Genomic DNA, 21,977 nt, shown 5'->3' on the forward strand with positions numbered 1-21,977 from the left:
TCTCGTCGATACGTGTGATGAACGTTGAATGCAACGTTCCATCTGTTTCACAATCTATCTCATGTAAATAAATTTTATCGAATTTAAAAATAGTAAGTTTCAAATAAAAAAATAATATTTTATACATATCCAATGGTCGTCAATCTGAATGGAACATCAGGATCATGCTGTTCTGATGGCATCTCGAGCAACTGTTGTCGAATGGACTGATAGTCGGCATACGCTCCCATACCCAAATCTGCAAATTTAAAAAAATCATACATGATATATACCCAATGTTTAAAATAATTGAATATTAAAAATAAAAATTTTAATTCACATACCTGTAATAATAAAGATAACCATCAATCTCGCTCTGATCAGCATAAAACCCACACATAGCTCTGACAGGCAAAGCTAGTACTGCACTGCTCCAACTGAGTCTACGAGCGAAGTCTAAAATCCTCTAATAATGGAAAAATATCAACTTCATCTTATTCGATGAAGTATCAACAGAATACCCTAACAATGCAGCACCTGACCCCTAACATATGCTGCACCATCTCCTTCTATGCATCATCCGCAATATGAAAATATCGATAACGATCATCCAAACACTCAATCCTGAGTCGTGAATGATCGAAAAAAGTATGCATCAGGCTCAAACCCTAGCAATCGCAAGCACAAAGCCTTCACTCCAATGGTAAGCATGGGATCAACCTGGTAACTGGATCGCCATCCAATTAGTAGTCCAGTAAGGATGCATATCCTGTAAAAGTAATGGTCGCCTCACCAAATAAAGATGAAATGTGTATGTCTCTGGATGTCCATCTCTCAAGCAAAGCAGTAATAAGACCAACGTCCATCTGTATACGACCAATCGATATACTCCATAAATCCAAGATATCGTAAATAATCAGCACTCTATTGGATGTCCTCTGTCCTCTAGAAGTTAGCATCGGATCATCGTAGATGAAGTGTCTGGGTTCCTGCAATAAAATATAATAATTAGATAATGTATATATATTTTTTAAAAAAAAATTTAAATAGTAAATAAGATTGAATGCTTACCGTCACCATCTAAAATAGTCTGTGATCGATAGTGCTCCTGTAATGTAAGAATACTGCTGTTTCGAGGACGGAATACCGCGGATCGTAAGCCATAATACGTTAATGAATCTAAAATAATGATATATCACAATATATTAAAAAATAAAAAATATATATGATAGCCATTCATTTTATGAGAAATATATTTTAAACACAAATATTATCACACAATACAACTTAAACACAAAATTCAGTTCATCTCAGGATATTAAACACATATATTCAAATATAATCTCACAGAAATACATAAAACAATGATGAAAATACATCTTCAGAGCCTTTAATTTCTTCCACTGCTTGAAGTTGAAGTATGTTGAAGTATCCTAGGACAGCGGTGGTGGTCATGACCCTGTTCCTTACAAATGCCTACAGTGGTTCTTACTTCTTATTTGCCTATCATCCATCTCATTTCGTAGTCTTATTGACTTTGGTCTACCTTTCTGCTTGGATCTCAAACGATGATGATCAGGAATATATTTGAACATACGTGTATGCATCCAATAATCTTCATGTGGTAATGGATTAAAGTCACCGCTCTAAGCATTCATATATGCTGTAATTGTATATGCATCATCCACAAAATCACTAAAATGTACAGTAATTTTTTGACACAGCTAAACGTATGAACATAGATATTTGTACATGCTCCACTTTTCATAAGAATATTTTTTTTCAGTTAAGTAACAGTATGAAAATTTTCTCCATCTCGTAATCTTGCACTTGCTTTCCTCATAAGCACTTCATATATACCTCTTTGAAGGTTGAATGCTGTTACTCGATGCTGGTTAGCTTTAACTTGATCTTCAGCAATCTTAATTGCAACATGAGGAGTAAAAAGATTATTTGGATTCTTCTCTACATATCTCAAGGCTTGGCATGCCTCGTATTGAAGTATTTCACAAGACGATAAAATGTCATTTGAACACAAGCTGTAATTGGACATTTCTAGCTCCTCATAAATCACTGTTAAAAACCTCCGATAAATTTATAGTTAAGACACCATAGCGCAGGCCATCATCATGTGCCAACGTCCACTTCTCCTTTTCTATCTCAGACAACCAGCTCCAAGCCTCTTCATTCATTGTCTGATCTTACCCATATAAAGTTGAACTTGCGAACTTGATGAGTGCTTCCTGCTTGCCATACTGCTCTTTTCAGCTGTACATTTTTAAAATAATATTGAAATTACTGCAGATATGTCTTAAGCAGTATCGGTGATAGGCACGTGGTGGACTCCATCCAATAGACTCATCTGTGATGGCATTTAATATACTGGATGCCTGTTAGAAATTAAGCATATTCATTTCTATCTTTGACGATATGTATTCTGAGCTGGAAAAGAAACCAACTCCAACTTGCAGTCGTCTCCTCATCCACAATTGCATATGCTAATAGAAATATCCCATTATCTGCATCAATTTCTATTGCAATTAACATCTTACCTTTAAACTTTCCATACAAGTGCGTGCCATCAATGCTGATTACAGGACGATAGTGCGTAAAACCCTGGATAGATGGTTTGAAAGTCCAAAAAATATAATTTAAAACTCGAACATTAGAATTCACAGTTTGAAAAAATTTCATGAAACAACTGTACCGAGATTTGCATGTTGAAGTGCAGCCATATAATAGGATAATTTAGCATAAGACGGCTCTCATTCTCCATAAATATCAACCAATACCTTCTGCTTTCCACACCATACTTTCCTGTATGACACTGTATATTGAAATTAATCATTAACGGCTGCCACAATAGCTTCAACTTTGACATCGGGATCTTTCTCAACAATATATCGGACTAGTGTGCCAATCATTCTTCCACTGACATGTTTGTGGTCTCGACTCAACTCCGTAAACAAACAAGTGTGAGGACCCTCATATTTTGTGATTTAAAAATATCCATATTTTTTCGACAATGCAGCACGAAGCCTTCATTTACAATTTTGAACATTATCTGATGATGCGCATCATACGGATCATAATTTCGAATGCGACTGAACTACATTGTATGTCCGATGCTTCATAATGTGATAAAGATCAACCACTCTCCTTACATAATCTTTACTCTCAAATATTAGACCTTTAGAAAATTCAGTCATCGAGGAGTCTCAAAATTGATAGTCAGAGTTCAATCTTCGACCAGCACTAACACAACCACCATCATCTAAATTTATATCGTTAAAAAATTATGAAGGTTCGTGCAAACGAGGTTGAGGTTCTCCCATATTAATATTAGCCTGAACATCTTCATCATCATTCTCATCTTCACCATCATCATTATTACTGCTACTGTCCTCATCCATCCAATAGTCTTCATCTTCGCTTTCATCTCACTCAAAACCTAGATTATCAGAATTTATTCTACCGACTACCCAGTCATCATTCCCTATATGAGTATCGTCTCCTGCACTTACCACTACTTCTAGCAAAGGAGAAGTCACCATAGCAGAAGACACAGGAGAAGTCACTATAGGACTCTGAATAATTGGATAACTAGGACCGACAGTAGTGGAATATTATTTTGCAAATATGGCCTCAACACTATCGGTTTGCACCATAGGAGTTACGAAAGGTGAGGAAGGCCCAATATTATTATCCGCTTGAGTTAAAAGCCGACTATAGTATCCAAAGCTCGGTACATCTTCCTTTTCAATATATAATTCTAAAAATTGGCATTCTGAATATTTCAAAGGAAAGGTCAGCATTTTTTTAACATCTTCATCGTCATCAATTGGAACTACGATATAATTGCTTTGCATTAACTATCCCGACAGATTAGAAGATTTCTATTTCAATTTTATTTCATATTTTTCTTTGTCTACAGAAATACTGCTGTATAAATGGTCCAATAATTCTTGACGTGATAATGATGAAGATACTCTAATTATTCGATTTGCAGGGTGACCGTACTGCACACCAGTTTCATCATTTTGTATCATGCCATCATAATGCAATAGTAATGAACTCGAGTACTGGCCATTTTCTCGAAAAAACCTATGACAAAATCAAAATCAAAATATTTAGTATTACTAATTATTTTATCATTTCAAAAGATTTAAATGATAAATGCATCATATCATCAATAAATAGGTACAGATAGATCCTATTCCATTCGAAAATTGTATTAATTCTATAGGTTAATTACATTAATCAAATGATATGCAAAAGGGACCGAAAAAAATTTCGGTAGTATTTTCTCTTAGTTCTTCCCATATGACTGAAAATGTGTGAGGAGAACTAAAAAAAAACTATCCAAAATTTCTCTCGAACCCTCTGCATATCATTCGAATAATGTAATTACCTATAGAATTAAATGCAATTCTCAAACTATCCAAACTGGACAATCAATTGATCAATGTATATATTTTACGGTATCCGTATAAAAATATATAATCAAATATATATTTTATATGGATATCGTAGAATATCCTACATTGGTCAATTGACAGGTCTACATTTTCATAAAATACAATATATTTTAAAATTTTTAAATTATGATCGAATCTAATTTTAAAATAAATCTGAATCTAATGAGATAAAAATAAAAATAAAAAATAATGAGATAAAAATAAAAATTAAAAAGATTGAAATAGAAGGGTGCCGCAGGGCACATGGGCCTGCCACCAGAGGGCCGCTAGGGCCCACCAGCGCCCGACGGGCCCACCGCCGTGGATCGAAAGAGAAGAATGCCGCATGGGCTGCACGGGCCCACCGTCAGAGGGTCGTCGGGGCCCATTGGGCCCCGCCGCTGCGGCCCGCCGTCGAGGCTCGCCATCGGGGCCCACCACCGCATCCCGCCATCGGGGCCTGCCATGGCCCGTCGTCGGGCGGCCGCCGCAAGGGCCCGCCGCGGCTCATCGTCGGGGGGGCCGCCGGGGCCCCCCGCGGGGAGCCACCGCTGGGACCATCGTTGGGGCATGCGGGCCCGCCGCCGGCCCTCTATCGCCGGTGGCCAAGGAAAAAGAGGGAGAGAGAGAAAGGAAGAGGGAGAGAGAGAGGAAGAGGGAAAGAAGAGGGGCCGGCCAAGGGAAGGGGAGGGCCGGGGCCCGTCGTCGGGGGCCGCCGTCGGGGCTGCCGTCGGGGCGCGCGGGCCCACCGTCGATCGTTTGTCGCCGGCGGCCAAGGAAAAAGAGGAGAGAGAGAGAGGAAGAGGGAGAGAGAGAGGAAGAGGGAGAGGAGGGGCCGGCCAAGGGAAGGAGAGGGCCGGGGCCCGCCGTGGGGGCCGTCGTGGGGTGCGCCGGCCCACCACCAGCCCTCTGTCGCCGGCAGCCAAGGAAAAAGAGGGAGAGAGAGAGAGGAAGAGGGAGAGGAGGGGCCGACCAAGGGAAGGGGAGGGCCGATGCCCGCTGCGGGGGGCCGCCGCCGGCCCTCTGTCGCCGACGGCCAAGGAAAAAGAGGGAGAGAAAGAGGAAGAGGGAGAGAGAGAGGAAGAGGAAAGAGAGAGGAGGGAGCTCACCGCTGTCAGGAGCTCACCCCCGTGCCGTCAGAGAGGAGAAAACGTCGGAGAAACGTCGGAGAAGAGGGAAAGAGGGGGTTTTTTTTTGTTAGATTTTAAGCTTCAAAAATGTCAAAGGGAATGGCATTTTCAAAAATGCCATTCCCTTTGGCATTTTTCTCTATTTTTTTTCCTTTTTTTATGATTTTTTTAATTTTTTTAATTTTCTTTACTTATTTTTATATGATTTTTTAATAAATAAAATTAATTTAAAATGGTCATAGTAATTTGAAATAATAATTTTTTATTTGAATTAAAGTTAATTTTTTTAAATTAATAATTATAAATTTTATTTTTTACCATTTTTTATTTGAATTATAATTATAATTTTTAATTTTTAAAATTTAAAATTATAATTTTTATTTTTAAATTAGAATTATAATTTATATTTTTTTAATTCAATTATTTCCTTTTTTCTTTTTTTATGATATTTTTTATTTTTTACACCAATATTTTTCTTTTTTACAGATATTTTTTAAAAAAAATAATTTGAAATGGGAAAATAATTTGAAATGATATTTTTTTATTTTAATTAAAGTTAATTTTTTTTAAAAAAATTAATTTACAATTTTTTATTTTTTTTGTATATATTTTTTTTCACTTTTCTTATCGTATTTTTTTCTTTTATTTTTCTTGAATTCAAATTAAAATTTTAATTTTTTTATAATTTAAAATTATAATTTCCATTTTTTCCTATTTTTGTCATTTTTTTCCTTTTTTATGAAATTTTTTAAGATATTTTTTTTTCATTTATTTGGAATATTTTTTAAATAAATTAATTTGAAATGGGGAAAGTAATTTGAAATGATGTCTTTTATTTTAATTAAAATTAAAAATTTTATTCCTTTTAAATTTAAAATTATAATTTTTTTTCCATTTTTATGGCACTTTTATTTTTTTATTTTTTATTTTTTTGAGCATCTTTTTTTTAAAAAATTAATTTGAAACAGGGAAACTAATTTGAAATGATGGTTTTTATTTGAATTAAAATTAAAATTTTAATTTTTAAAATTCAAAATTATAATTTTTATTTTTTTTTCATTTTTTCTTTTTTTATGGTATTCTTTATTTTTAAAATTTTTAGGATCTTTTAGATATTTTTTTAAAAAAATTAATTTTAAATAAAAAAATAATTTAAAATTATCTTTTTTATTTGAATTAGAATTAGAATTTTTATTTTTTAAAATTCATTCAAAATTATAATTTTTATTTTATTCTCAATTTTTTCTTATTTTTTCTTCTTTTCTGATATTTTTTTAAAAAAAATTAATTTGAAACAATTAATTTTATTGTATTTTTTATTTTATGATATTTTTAAAGATTTTTTTGAGATTTTTTTAAAGAAAATTAATTTTAAATTAATTTTAGAATTATAATTTTTATTTCTTTTCGATTCTTTATTTATGGTATTTTTTAATTTTTTTTACACCAATTTTTTTCAGATATTTTTTAAAAAAGATAATTTGAAATGGAGATACTAATTTTAAATGATAATTTTTATTTTTATCAAAATTAAAATTTTTATTTTTTTATAAATTTAATTTTTTTAATTTTTTTCTATTTTTTATCATTTTTTCTTTTTTTTGGGGAAAAAAATAAAAAATGCCAAATAATATGGTGTTTTTTAAAAGGCCATTTGGAATGGCATTTTTAAAAATGCCATTCCAAATGATGTTTTTAAAAATGCCATATTATTTGATATTTTTTATTTTTAATTTTTTTTTTGTGGCCTCGTTTACGTGAAAAATAGGGGGTGATGTGACGATGATAAAATGTCATTCAAAATGATGTTTTATCGATTTTACATCAATCTGATATATAAGTTAAAAATTAGATTATTTAGATAAATAATTTTTTTATATTAATTAGGAAAAGGACTCCATTTTCTTCTTTCATGCTTGTTTCGGTCTTTCTTTGGTGCATATTCTTCCCCGAATCCCTATTTTTACTCTGGCCCAACAGAGATAAAGAGGGACACCGCTGCAGTGTCCTTGCAACGAACCGTTGAGGAATCTGGGAATCAATACTAGCAGCTGTAATAGCCAGCCCACACGGCCCAGCTAAGAAGAAAAACGTAGCCCAAAAAAGGCCTGTACATGAATCTTGAAGCACCTAAAAAAAAGGAGAGAGAAAAAAAAAGAAAAAGGAAGGAAGAAGACTCCCAAATTCTACGATATATATGGATGGAGCTGGACTTAGAGCTCCATCCTATAAGAAGAGATGCTCTTTGTTAGGGGGTAATTTGTCACCCAGGTCAAAGAGATGAATTAGGCACATAATGAAGCTTATGGGGCCAATGTCATAGCATTATTGGAAATGAATGTCTGACCATGGAGGTAGATGTATCCCTCTGATCCCTCACATGTCTCTTCAATCTCTGGGAGGGTTGCATGAAGTCATCTAGTACATAATCTGGGACCTTTCGATCCTAATTTTGGACCTCGACGATCCTTGACTCTTGACGATCTTCTCAAACGAAACATTAAAGTTCGACTGATCTTGACTTCAGTCTTAAATTCCAGTTCCAACTGGCTCCAGTCTATGCAACAGCCAATATCTGAATAGGTCGATCTCAGACTTCGACTGCAAGTATACTTCAGCCCATGTTGATTCTTGTCCCATATGTCCCATAACACAGCTGGTTTTAGCCACTTCCTTCCTTCGACACCCATCTCCATCGGATCATGTCGAAGCCTCCATAAGTGAAACTGGTCCAATCCAATCTATGCCCTTATTTTAAATTCAAAAGCGCATATGACACCATAGCTGACTTCGAAATAGATAAGATAGGTGCAATCATCTGATTTCAAAAATTTTGATCGAAAATCTCATCATATCGCAACTGAATCGGCAACGTAAATTGTTCAAAATAATTTTTCATCCTTCACCTACAAAAAGTCCTCTAGAGGACCCCCAAGGTATGCACGCACAGTCTCTCAAATGCTCCTTTTCACTATTTTCCTGAGATCTAACTTGGCATCGAATGGTCTCCGTCAAAGCCAACTCCAGCCATGACTTGCTTACAGATCGTTTCTCTGGGAGGATGCACCACCACTCTAGCTTTTTCGATCGAGTTTGAATTTCGACGGTAACAGATTGGCATTAGAGGAAGGGCGCATGTCTGACCCGATTTCAAGGAGAAAGAGATCAAGATCATAGCCCCAGATAGGATGTCTTTTCAGAGATAAGCTGCCGCTGCCACCTCCCAGCCAGCAGAGAACACGGCCAATCCCCAGGCCTAGACACAACCTCAAGGGTTCTTCCATCGCCTCCAACATCGGTGGTGGCTATCAGTGTGGAGCAATTCAACCTACTGTTTTAGCAGGTGTAAACCCTGACCACTGCCGTCCAGGCGATGTAGCAACTTCAAGCTGCACCGATGATAGTGGCCCCAACGTAACCTCTAACTTGGTCCACATGTCAACACTTAATATGGGCCAAACATCCTATACATGCCACATCTCATACGACATGATAGGAAGAACTTAAAGAAAATTTTATTCATTAGGTTAAGCTTATTCCTAAAGAAAATAAGAGATGATCAGTGAAGCTCATCATGGATTAGACTATATCAAATAGAGTCCTATTTCTAGTCTTACCAACCCGTCAAGTTGAGGTGCACCAGGAAAAATTCATTATGAGTCTATGCCATTTTCTTGAGATAGGTTAGAAACTCCCACTAAGGCATATACCTCTTTGATCTCATCGAAGAACCTTAAAAATTTTTTAATTTATTTTCTTACTTCATATCTAGACTCTATAAACTTCTCAAGATTTCAGATTGTATCTCATACATATACCCATAGTCACCAATATGAGTAATGAAGTAAAGAGAATCAACCCTAACTAGCTCATCAAATGGGCTGTATACATCAGTATGTATTAGGGCAAGTATATTAGTGGCCCTTACCTGATATCCCACAAAAGATTAGTTTGATCATCTATCTTTGAAGGCAGAACCCATAAATCAAAAATGACTTGAGAGTTGATGAGCCTAGCTCATACCTTTTCAATTTATTTATCTGTCCTCTTCAATATGATCAAACCTGAGATACCACATATACTTCGGATTTATCTTATCTATGTATCTCTCAAATCCTACGGCACTCACTATTTCTCATACTTTCTGAAGGTATGCCCCTTATTCTTTTCTCTAGGCTCTCCAGGTATACAGGAATGCTTTGAACTCTTCAAGATCCCATTGGTAGTCACCAACTCAATCAAGGTGCAATCAATTTTATTCATATAGTAGTTTACTATAAATTGCCCATATGAACTAATAAGAAACTACAGGATCAAATCCATTCATAATTCTTTGTGTTTAGACATACTAAATTTCTTAAGCTCATCCAAGTCCTTAATCATTATCAGACAATGATTATAAACTGATTGCTCTTTGGTCAATGTCAGATGGTTAGATGACTTAGGGATATCCTGATTATCTCAACTTCTCAAAATTTAAAATTATTTTAGGTTCCAAAACTAATCTTTATAACTTGATCGATTAGTCAATCGGTTCTAAATTTGTGAGGATTGAAAGCTAATTTTTAATTCTATCAAAGAATAGAGATTCTAGTTAAATATTTATACTTGATTTTATATTTATTCTAGAGATTTTTAAAATAAATATGCTCCTACTAATTTTTTGGATCCCAACACTCTTCGGGTTGGAAAGCAAAAATTTCTTCATGAGTTAAGATTCCTAGTGGGTACTGTGGTCCCACCGACTAGCACACCACCTCACTTGATAAATCTTGATGAATGTGTCAACTAATGAGTGGACAACTCTTGTCCAATACTTTTCAAGCAAATTACAGTAAATTTGGTCTCTAAGTCTTAAGACCTCACCTGACAGATCTTGGCCTTATTCTTTAATTAAGTCAGATTCATCATTGAGCATGAGTGAAGCCATCATTGGACCCTCACCTGATAGATCTTGGACCCAACCCCATCTCCGTCCCACATATAGAGTAGTTGCTTCTCTTTTGATGCAACTAAACCACTGTATCCAACCGAGAACCATCAACATCAGAGAGGGCACAGCACTTTACAATGATACAAGATCCCTCGACTTAATATTATTGGAGAGATTTTAATTTAGGCCTATTTAATCCTTTAATTGCTAATTTACATCTCATGTAAATCCATAATTACAATAGATCTAATCCTAATTAGTCGTAACTGTTATGACTAATCCTAAGGATATGGGCTAGCTCGAATCATTAAGCAACCATATCAACATTAATTAACCAAATTGATCAGAAAAATATAAGATTGGTGGGGGTCCCTCCTAAAGCCACTAAGCCAAATCAAGTCTTTAAGTTAATCGATCCAACATGAGACTGTTAATCGATATGACCAATTTATAACTATTAGATTGATCTTAAATACTTTTGATCTAATCCTAATTAACTCTTGATCAGGTTAGATAATTGCTCATCTCGATTGAGCCCTACTATATACAAATCGATTATCCAAAAGTAATCGAATTACTAGACCTAATTGAACTATCCAAGCTCAAACCCTCATATTTTATGCTTAAGATTAAGATCTTAAATTCTCAATTTCAGATCCTTAATTAAGTATATTATGAGCATGAGGTAGTTTAGATATCGAAACTACTTTCATATCTAAACATTTAATTTTATATCTCATACATGAATCTAGGATTTTAAATTAAAGAATCTCATCTCACATCATCCTAGGACAACCATTCAACATAATCTCCATTACACTAGGGCAACCTTATGTCAGGATGATTTTGATTATCCCAATCAATTTAGATCCAATCTAAAATAGGTTTAATCATTTATACATCTCATGTATATTTAGATCTCATAACATGCATCTCATGCAATGTCAAATCAGATTATGTATCTCATACACAACTACATCTACATACATCACATATGCATATCACTTATACATTTCATGTATAAATAAAATCTAATACATCATATGTATTTAAATTAGATCTAATCTAATTTACTAAATCTGATTTTTAAATCTAAAGATTTAATTTTCAGATCTATACATATCACATATGCATATCACTTGTACATCTCATGTATAAATAAAATCTAATACATCTCATGTGTATTTAAATTAGATCAAATCTAATTTATTAGATCTAAAGATCTGATTTTCAGATCTTAATAATATGCATGTGAAATAAAATCTGACTCTGATACTACTTGAAGGAAGTTTGACTTTCGGAATATGCATGCAAAGATCAGAATATGCAGATTTTTAACTCTTAGAAATCATGAACATAGTAAAAATAAAACTGACCTAGATTTAAAACTATTTTAAATCTAACATGTATAAAAATTATAGATCTAATCTACACATACCAAGAAAGTTCACATGCTGAAATTAAGATGCTGAAAAATAAAAATCAGATTTAGACCTTTACCTTTGCACGGATAGATCTTCACCACGATCTGATGGTTCATGATAATCTGATGAGATTCCCGTAGAGCCGCATACATATCCGATTTTCACGGATATCCACTGAGACTGATCTGATCAGGACTCGATCTTACCGAAGTGCTAGCTCTCTTACAGAGATCAATCTCTGAATTGACGAATCAGATTGATCTTTTGATTCTCTTCTCAAGAGAATTAATCAGATCTATAAGAGGATGATGAAATCAGATCACATCTAATTTTTTCTTATATTTTTTTTTTCAAAAAAAAATCAAAGATTTATTGAAGAAGATAAGAGATCAAATCTCTTTTTTTTCTTTCTTGTCCAACTCTTGGACTAAATCTAAAAAAAAGAAGAGGAGAACTGTTTATCTCATGGATTAAAAAAATTAAATCAAATCAAATCTAATTTTGATGTCTAACTCTTGGACACCTTTGAGAGAGAAGAAGAGGGAGACATATCTAACTCTTGGACAAGGGAGAGAGAGAAGAAGTTACCTCTAACAAACAATCTTTGGTTGTAAAAAAGAAGAGATAGGTAGGCACCCCTTTTTCTCATGCTGAACACTTCCATGCAACAAACCTTGGGCGTCTCCTTTTTTCTTCATGCCAATCTCCTTGTGTGGGGCATGCAAAATCAGATCTCATCTTCAAGTAGGCATCCCAAATGATTCTCTCATTTAAATACTAGGTGGTTAGGGTTTAGGAGATAGAGTTTTTCATAACTAGGACTCTCTCTCATGTTTTGTGTGTTAGAAAATCGAGTAGGATGCATGTATAGATTTTAAAATCTTTTGAAAAGCAGCGGAAACAAATTAGGTTAAACCCTTTAATCCCACATGCGTTAGATTTTATTTAATCCTACCTAAGCCCAAGAATAAAGACATGCATATAATATGAAAATAAAGATAAAGATGGGATCAAATTCAATACCTTTGCATGGGTTAAAATTCATCGCTACCGATGATATTAGATTCAAAGATCCTTGAGCCGCATATGTGTCCGATCTTTACAAGTATCCATCGAGATCAACCATGAATCTTTCTTTTTGTGGTAGATCCTTCTTCTCCAAGTAGGATCTTTGCCTCTTTGAACCTTGATCAGCAATTGATTTTGACTACAACTTCAACCCTTGAACTACAGTATTTTCTTCTTGTTCTTTGCTATAAAAGAGACCCTTCTCAACTCAAACGTGTGGAAGATGGATGCCCAACTCTTGGGTATAGAAAAGAGAAGAGGAAGAGAGGGTAAGGCATAGAGAGAAGAGAAGAGAATTTTGATTTCTCAAAATTTAATTAATTAAAATACTAAGAGACTATCTCTTTATATAGATCCTTTTTTGATTCCAAATCAAGAATCAATCAACCTAAAAAGGCTAGTCCTTATCTCATAAAGATTTTTACCTTTTTAATCTAATTATTTTTTATTAAAATCAGACTTAATTGGTAGGATCTTTACCTCTTTTGACAAGTAGATGGGGTGCCCCAGTCAAAATAGGTAAATTGAGTGGACGCCCCTCATCAAGAGAGGCAAGTAGTTGGGGCGCCAACCCTTGGCACCCCTTTTAGGTTTTTCATGCAAGAGAGGGGGTGTGGCCCCTCTCTCTCTCCCTCCTTCCATGCCAAGACAAGAAGAGGGGGCGGGCCTCTCTCTCTTCCTCATACCATTCTAAGGGGTTGGCGCCCCTTAGACCTTCCAAAAAGGGAGGATGGTGCCATCTCTTCTTTCTATCAATTCTCCACTTCAAAAGAAAATATCAAGAGAGAAAAAGAGGAGATTAGATTACCAACTCATTGACATGATTTAATCCTCTTGGGATCACAATTAAGTGCCCAGCTAAACTCAAATCAAAATGAATTTAGATTAGGTTTAAGGCTATGGACTTGATCCAATCGAAGTCCTGAGAAGAATTAGGTTTAACCATGTGCTAGCATAGTTCTTTTAAACCCAATAGGATTTCAATAAATTTTAATCTAATTAGAACTTCACAAGCCCAATTGATTAATTCAAGATTAAATTTCTTAATGTATGACTCCATAGGTTCCATTCTATCTGGGAGTGAGATATATTATGATCTCTATCACAATATCATCAAAACTCTTTTTGATAGATTGAAATAATTTTAGTTCTACCCTTCGAGAATCATAGATCATTAAGATGACGTCCGATGAGCCCCACAATTCACCAGTGATACCTAACAGTATGTAGTGACAATCTAGTAGAATGAAAGTGTGAACCCCATAATTCACCAGTGATACCTAACAGTATGTAGTGACAATCTAGTAGAATGAAAGTGTGAACCTCTAGGCACAGTTATCGTATGATTCAATTTTTTTATCGAGAGTTCCAACTTGATGGAGGTTATGAAGAACTCATCAAATCCAATCGTCAGTTATTGCTAGATTGGCTCGACTCGAGTTCATTTGTAAATCCTATGAAAATTTTTTTTCAGTATTCACACTTATTTTGGCCAAAGACTTTTTGAACTCAGTCTTATAAATCACATAGGATTTTTTCTTTTCTATCAAGATCGATAGATTCCATCTAGGTACATTCTACTCTAAACAGCAAACCTAAATCTACTGTAGCCAAAATACACAGTAAGGATCCGAATGATCAGGGACCAAAAGACACTGCAAATAGCCAATGACACCGAAGGTCAAAAGACCACTCATACCATTATAGCATCGAGTCAACCACTGATGAGTGAATAGACATCTAAGTGATTTTTCATGTTGGTCATGCTCAGTACAAGTTGCTCTCTAACAACTACCCGCACCATTATCCCAGTATCTCTATACTGCTAAACCGAGACTCATCTGCCTACAAAGAAGGTAAACTGTGCACCGATCTCGAATGGATTGATCACTATCTTCCGTAATGATCATTTGATCAAAAGCATTTAGAAATTAACCACTAATTAATGTATGTCTCAAATTCTCAATACTTTGAAAATATACAAAATCATCTTTATTAATTTTTAGGACAAATCATAGACAAATAAACATGATTGGAATAAAAAAATTTTTATTGATAATAAAAATATTATAAGTACAAGATTAAGTCCTAGAATTATAAAATGTGTCGGTTCATAATTGACTTCTAGGGCACATATCTAATAAACTCCCATTTGACCTATAGCCAATTGGCCATATACCTAAGACTCATCTTCTCAATGTGAGCTTCGATCTTCTGCTAGTTGAGAGGCTTGGTCAGCGGGTTTATCACATTATGTATGAAGTAGACTCTCTGCATCTCGATGAACTTCTTCTCGAGGTATTCGCGTATGATGTAAAATTATCACTCTATATGTTTGGACTTCTGGTGAGACCTAGGCTCCTTAGTAAGGGCTATGGTGTTGTTATTTTCATAATATAGTGCAATAATATCTGATGGTATCATATCTAGCTCTGCAATAAATTTTTTGAACCCAAAGGCTTCTTTAGTAGCTTCAGAGATGGCGATGTACTTGACTTTCATGATCGAATCTACAATGATCGGCTGCTTGAAACTCTTCCAGCTAACCACACCACCATTATATAAGAAGATACATCCTGTTGTAGACTTTCTATCATCAATATCAGTCATGAAATCTGAATCGATGTATCCCTCAACTTTCAGCTCTGATCCTCCATCAAAGATCAATAATAAATCCTTAGTCCTTCTCAAGTACTTAAGGTTCGAACCTAAGCTGGTAGTATAGAAATTAATTTTTGTACTAGTCAAAGTAACCATCTAGCAATAGTTTTCGACGTCCAGATAGGTCGAATGTATGCAAAGTAACATTTTAAGAATTCTGACCTATGGTTACCATATAATTCATCCTTTTGACCAATAATACTCAAGACGACTTCGAGTATGCTGTCAATCACTCATACAAGTCATCTCTATTGTGTTTCAAAATTTTACAAATCTCGTGACTCCTCATAAGAATTATCTAGGTCTAGGTTTTGCTAAATTGAAACACAGCGAGACATTCTCTTCTTGAAGTTAATCAGTGTAGGATTTCAGGGTGGGCATGCATAGTGGAAACATAATGGATTTCAAAATTTTAATAAAGAAATTTTAAATATTAAACTCTTAAACCAGCATCTTCTTGATGATTAACAATTATATATAACATAAATTTAAGATTAAATTTAAGTTATAGAAAAATACCTACAGCGCTTAATCCAAATTTTGACAGAACCTCTACCAGGTATCCAAGTGTTCGCCCTCCAACGGTGATCCACACAGGGCTATGATCAGGACACCAACTTTTTAAGATGATTTTTTCTCTAAAATTCTCACTTTGAGAATTTTCTTAAACACCAGGACCCCAAGACCCTCTTCCTCTTCTCCTAGCCTTCCTATCCCTACCTTTCTTCTCTCCTTGTCTTCCTTAATTCTCTTCCTAGACTCTTATCCTAAAATTGGACTTGTCCCTTCTATTTTTAGACTTATCCTAACAAAAGAAGGAAGAGACTAATTGGACAATAGGAAGAGGATGTTAGAAAGAAAGGAGAAATTGGAAATCTGAATCAATCCAATCCCCCGGCGCACCCCCCTTTAAATACTTAGCGATGGGTTGCCTTCGAAAATTTTTCGTGCCCCTTCCACGCACCATCTCGCATCCATTAGAAAACTCATACCTCCTGATGAATTATTATACCCATCTAAAAGTTTTTGACATATGGCAATCATCAGGAAAAAATCCAAGAGACGTTTCATGCAGAAGGACTCTTCGAAATATTTTTCTCGATGATTCTCTGATGCATCATGCAGCTTCCCATGGTATAATTTTTTTCCACCACCCATCAATGTAATTTTATCCATCCAATGACCAAAAATTAAGGAACTAACATGAGAATGTCGTGAAAAAAAAATTAGATTAAGAAGTGGTGTGACAAATAGGTTAGAGTCCTTCACAAGTTGGACTCTTGGTTAGGCGCATGGATCAAGCTGACAGGATTTCCATCTTCAACGAATTTCCACGATGAAACCAGAAAGAATTATAACTTTAGAAAAATTCATCATGCTTAAAATAAAGTTAAAAATTATCAAAAAATTTATTTCATCATGGAACATAGGATAAGCTTGAGGATGAGGCGTCCCATCTCATGGGATGTGAAAGCTGTTTCTGCACACAAAAACTACACCCACGCACAAGAAAAATTCTTGACTCATGGAGACCTAGTTTCCTGGCTCCAAATTTTTGGTACATATAGCCAAGGGCTGAACCAACTCAAACACAAAATTGATTTGAATTAATTTAGCTTTAATTAGCTCAATCTGGAATTAATTTTAAACCTAATTTGAAACAAGGAGCTAGTTTTTTTGCAACATGTGCTAGCATGCCAATTTTGCAAACATGATCTAATCCAATTAGACCCCTGATCAATACCCTTTGTGTGTGACCTATTGGGTTTCACATCTAGCCAGCAATAGGTCTGAGTTCAAGTCAATTTGATTTGATTAGAATTTAATCTAATCGATCTAGATCCAATTGAGCTAACCCAATTTCAGCAATTAGAACTCTTTCTAATTGGTGATTGAATTAAACTTTTTAATTCGATCAAACCCATAAGACAAGATTGACATCTAGCAACGTATCATGTCTATCTGAAAGATATAAAATTTTTGATAAAAATATCAAAAATATCTTTTAGTGAAATATTACCATGCAATTTGATCCTGCGATCTCTCTGCACCCTGAATATGACTCTGGATATGGAATGATGTCAAATCCAATATCATACTCATATTTCTCTCAATCTTATATGATGATTCAATTAATAAAATATCAGAAACTCTTTCTAATTTTTATTCTGCTTTGGTCAAAGGCTTCCTGAATCATCAATCGATTAGAATAAGTAGGATGCGATTTGCTCTTACCAGGAGTGATCGATTTCATGTTGACCTACTCACAACCCCATACACATTCTACCATATCTAGAACATCCCGTACATGACTAAGTCATGAATGAGTATGAACCAAAAAATATGGATTCATGTATACAAGGTTCTATGGTAGTCTCAGGTCAAAGGATTACATGCACAACTCCCACTATAAGAAAATATCTCTCGACAGGTAAGTAAATTTCATAAGATGTTTCTTAAGTCGGATCAATTTAGTGAACTCATTCTCTAATGAATACCCACTTCCTTGTATTAGTGTCTCATACAAGTGGCATATGAGATCTACCACCCTCTTCATCGAGCATACATAGAAAGTGCTAATCTATCCGAAACATTGATCCCCTACTCAATGCTCCTATGACTAGGAATATTTTAAATCAGAATTTTTAGAATTTTAGGTCTCATAGGTATGATCTCATCATAACCCTAAATCTATTTTTCTGATTTATGGAGTTCATTATAATCATTACTAAAGTAAGATGCAACATATGATGAAAAATATCTTTTATTATTTAAAAGTCAATACATAAGTCTGGAAGATTACAAGAAAAACCCATCAAAATATAAATTTTGATTGGCTTGTAGGACATATTCCTTTCAATCTCCTACTTGCACTAAAGCTAATCGCCCTTATATTTTATCCCCATACAATCGAGATGGCGATCGAACTGCTGCTATGGTAGAGCCTTAGTGAATGGGTCTGCTATATTATTCTTTGTTTCTACTCGTTCAATGACAACATCTTGTCTTTCGATTATTTCACGAACGAGATGGAAGCGTCTTAGAATGTGCTTGGATTTATGATGAGACCTTGGTTCCTTTGCTTGAGCAACTGCTCCAATATTATCACAGTAAAGTGGTACTGGATTCTTAATCTCAGGAATGACATCCAACTCAGTGATGAACTTCTTCATCCAGACAGCTTCCTTGGTGGCTTCACTTACAGCTATATATTCTGCCTCAGTGGTTGAGTCAGCTACAGTCTGCTGCTTGAAACTTTTTCAACTAATAGCTCCATTAAGAGTAAAAACATACCCTGAAGTGGACTTGCTATCATCAGGGTTTGATTGAAAACTAGAGTCAGAATAACTTTCTAGTTTTAAATCAGATCCTCCATATACCAGAAAAATATCTTTAGTCCTTCTTAGGTACTTAAGAATATTTTTCACTGCTTTTCAATGATCTTTTCCTGGATCAGCCTGAAATCTACTAACTATACCTAAGGCATAGGCAACATCAGGCCTAGTACATAGTATAGCATACATGATCGACCCTACTGCCAAAGCATAGGAAATAGAACTCATTCTATTTCTCTCTTCTGGTGTTTTAGGAGACATCCTTTTAGAGAGATGTATGCCTGACTCATGGGTAAATAACTTCTTTTACTTCCATCCATGCTAAACCTCTTTAGCACTAAGTCTATGTACCTGGATTGGGACAAGCCTAACATCCTCTTAGATCTATCCCTATAGATCTTTATACCTAGTATATAGGATGCTTCACCCAAATTCTTTATGAAAAACTTACTTGATAGCCATGTCTTGACCGATTGTAACATTGGGATATTATTTCCAATAAGAAATATATCATTCACATATAAAACTAAGAAGACAATGGCACTCCCACTGGTCTTCTTGTATACACAAGGTTCATCCATATTTTTGATAAAGCCAAACTCTTTGACTGTAACATCAAATCGGATGTTCCAACTCCTCGAGGCCTGTTTTAATCTATAAATAGATTTCCTAAGCTTGCATACTTGATTTTCTCTCCCTTTTGAGACAAACCCTTCTGGCTGAGACATGTAAACCTCTTCCTCAAGATAACCATTAAGGAAGGCGGTCTTCACATCCATTTGCCAAATCTCATAATCATGGTATGCTGCTATTGTAAGCATAATCCGTATAGATTTGAGCATGACAACAGGTGAAAATATTTCATCATAATCAATACCCTATTTTTGCCTCAAACCTTTAGCTACTAATCTAGCTTTATAGGTTTCAACTTGGTAATCCACTCCAATCTTTTTCTTATAGATCCATTTGCATCCAATAGGGATCACACCCTCTGGTGCATCAACCAAAGTCCACACTTGGTTGGAATACATGGAGTCCATTTTGGATTTCATAGCCTCTAGCCATTTGTCTAAGTCCCTTCTCATGATGGCTTCTGTATAGATCAAAGGTTCATCATTTTCAATGATGTGGGCTTCATTGTTCTCAATAACGAACCCATACCTCATAGGTGCATTCCGCACCCTATCCAACCTTTAGAGAGAAGGTGTACTTTATATTTGTACTTTATTAATGGATATTTTTGGTTGAAGATCATCTTGTGCTTGCATTTGTAGGTCTTGAATTTCTCCAAGTTCAATTTTCTTCCCACTGCGTCTTTCTAGGATAAACTCTTTTTCATAAAAGTGGCATATTTACTGACAAACACTTTATATTCAGTAGGATGGTAAAAGAGGTATCCTATACTCTCTTTAGGATAACCTACAAACAAGTATTTATCTGTCCTAGCACTCAGCTTATGTCCAAATTTTCTTTTAACATAAGCTGGACAGCCTCATATCTTAAGATACTTAAGATTAGGCTTCTTTTCTCTCCATATCTCATATGGATTGCTTGACACAGATTTTGAAGGTACTCTATTCAGAATATAAATAGCAATTTTTAGGACATATCTCTAAAAAAAATTGGCAAATCTGTAAGGCACATCATGGACCGCACCATATCTAATAAAATACGATTCCTCCTTTTGCTACACTATTTAGCTGTGGTGTATAGGAAGGGGTCCATTCTGAGAGAAATCTATTTTCTTTAAGATGATCTAAAAATTTATTGGATAAGTATTTTCCTCCTCGATCAAATTGAAAGATTTTAATACTTTTTTCAGTTTGTTTCTCAACCATACTTTGATACTCTTTAAATTTATCAAAGGTTTCGGATTTGTGTTTCATAAGATACATATATCCAAACCTAGATAAATCATCAGTGAACGTTATAAAATAAGAGTATCCTCCTCTAACTTCTGTTGTCACAGGACCACATATATCAGTATGTACAAGTCCTAATAACTCACTTGTCCTTTCTTCATGTCCACTAAATAGAGTCTTAGTCATTTTTCCCATAAGATAAGATTCACAAGTACCTAATGATTCATAATCATAAGGATCAAAGAACTCTTCTTTGTATAACTTGTTAATCCTTATCTCACTTATATGACCAAGTCGACAATGCCAAAGTAAAGTATTATTCAACTCTTCTCTCTTTCACTTTTTACTTTTATTAATATGAAAAATATTGTCATTAGATAGAATTAGAAGACCATTATTAATAATGCCATGATAAATAATTTCATTAGAAAAAGAAATTGAGTAACTATTACTCTTTCCATTTATTTCATAACCTCGTTGCAATAGTAACGATATAGAAATAATATTTCTAATGATCTTAGGCATATAATAACAGTTTGCTAGCTCTAAGATCTTTTCAGAAGGTAACTTTAACATATATATCCCTACAGCCTTTGCTTGGATTGACTCTCCTCCAGCGCCGTAGAGCTCGAAGTCACCCTTTTTCAGCACTCTAATATTCTTCAGCCCCTGCAACGACTTGCAGATATGAGAACCGCAGGCAGTATCCAATACCCAAGAGTCTGAATTAGAAGAACTTAATGACAAAATTGTATGTATCTCATACATACCTTTTGGTGCATCGCTTGCACCTGCCTTTACAGTTGTAAGATATAATTTGTAATTTTTTTTCCAGTGTCCTGCCTTGTCGCAGTGAAAGCAGGTACCCTGTCTGGAGACTTTCTTTTCCTTTTTCTTCATCTTGCCACCCTTAGAATTCAGTGCTTTCTTTGAACCCTTAAAACCTGACTTCTTCTTTGAGATTTTACCCACAAGAAGAAGTGGAGCCTTTTCTTTGTTAATATGGCTCTCAGCTATCTTAAGATATTTAACAGCTCAGACAAGGAGGTATTCAATTTGTTTATATGATAGTTCACAACAAACTGAGTGAATGACTCGAAAAGAGATTGCAGAATCAAATCCTGACTT

The sequence above is a fragment of the Elaeis guineensis genome, chromosome 4 (assembly GCF_000442705.2).
Source record: "Elaeis guineensis isolate ETL-2024a chromosome 4, EG11, whole genome shotgun sequence".
NCBI lineage: Eukaryota > Viridiplantae > Streptophyta > Magnoliopsida > Arecales > Arecaceae > Elaeis > Elaeis guineensis.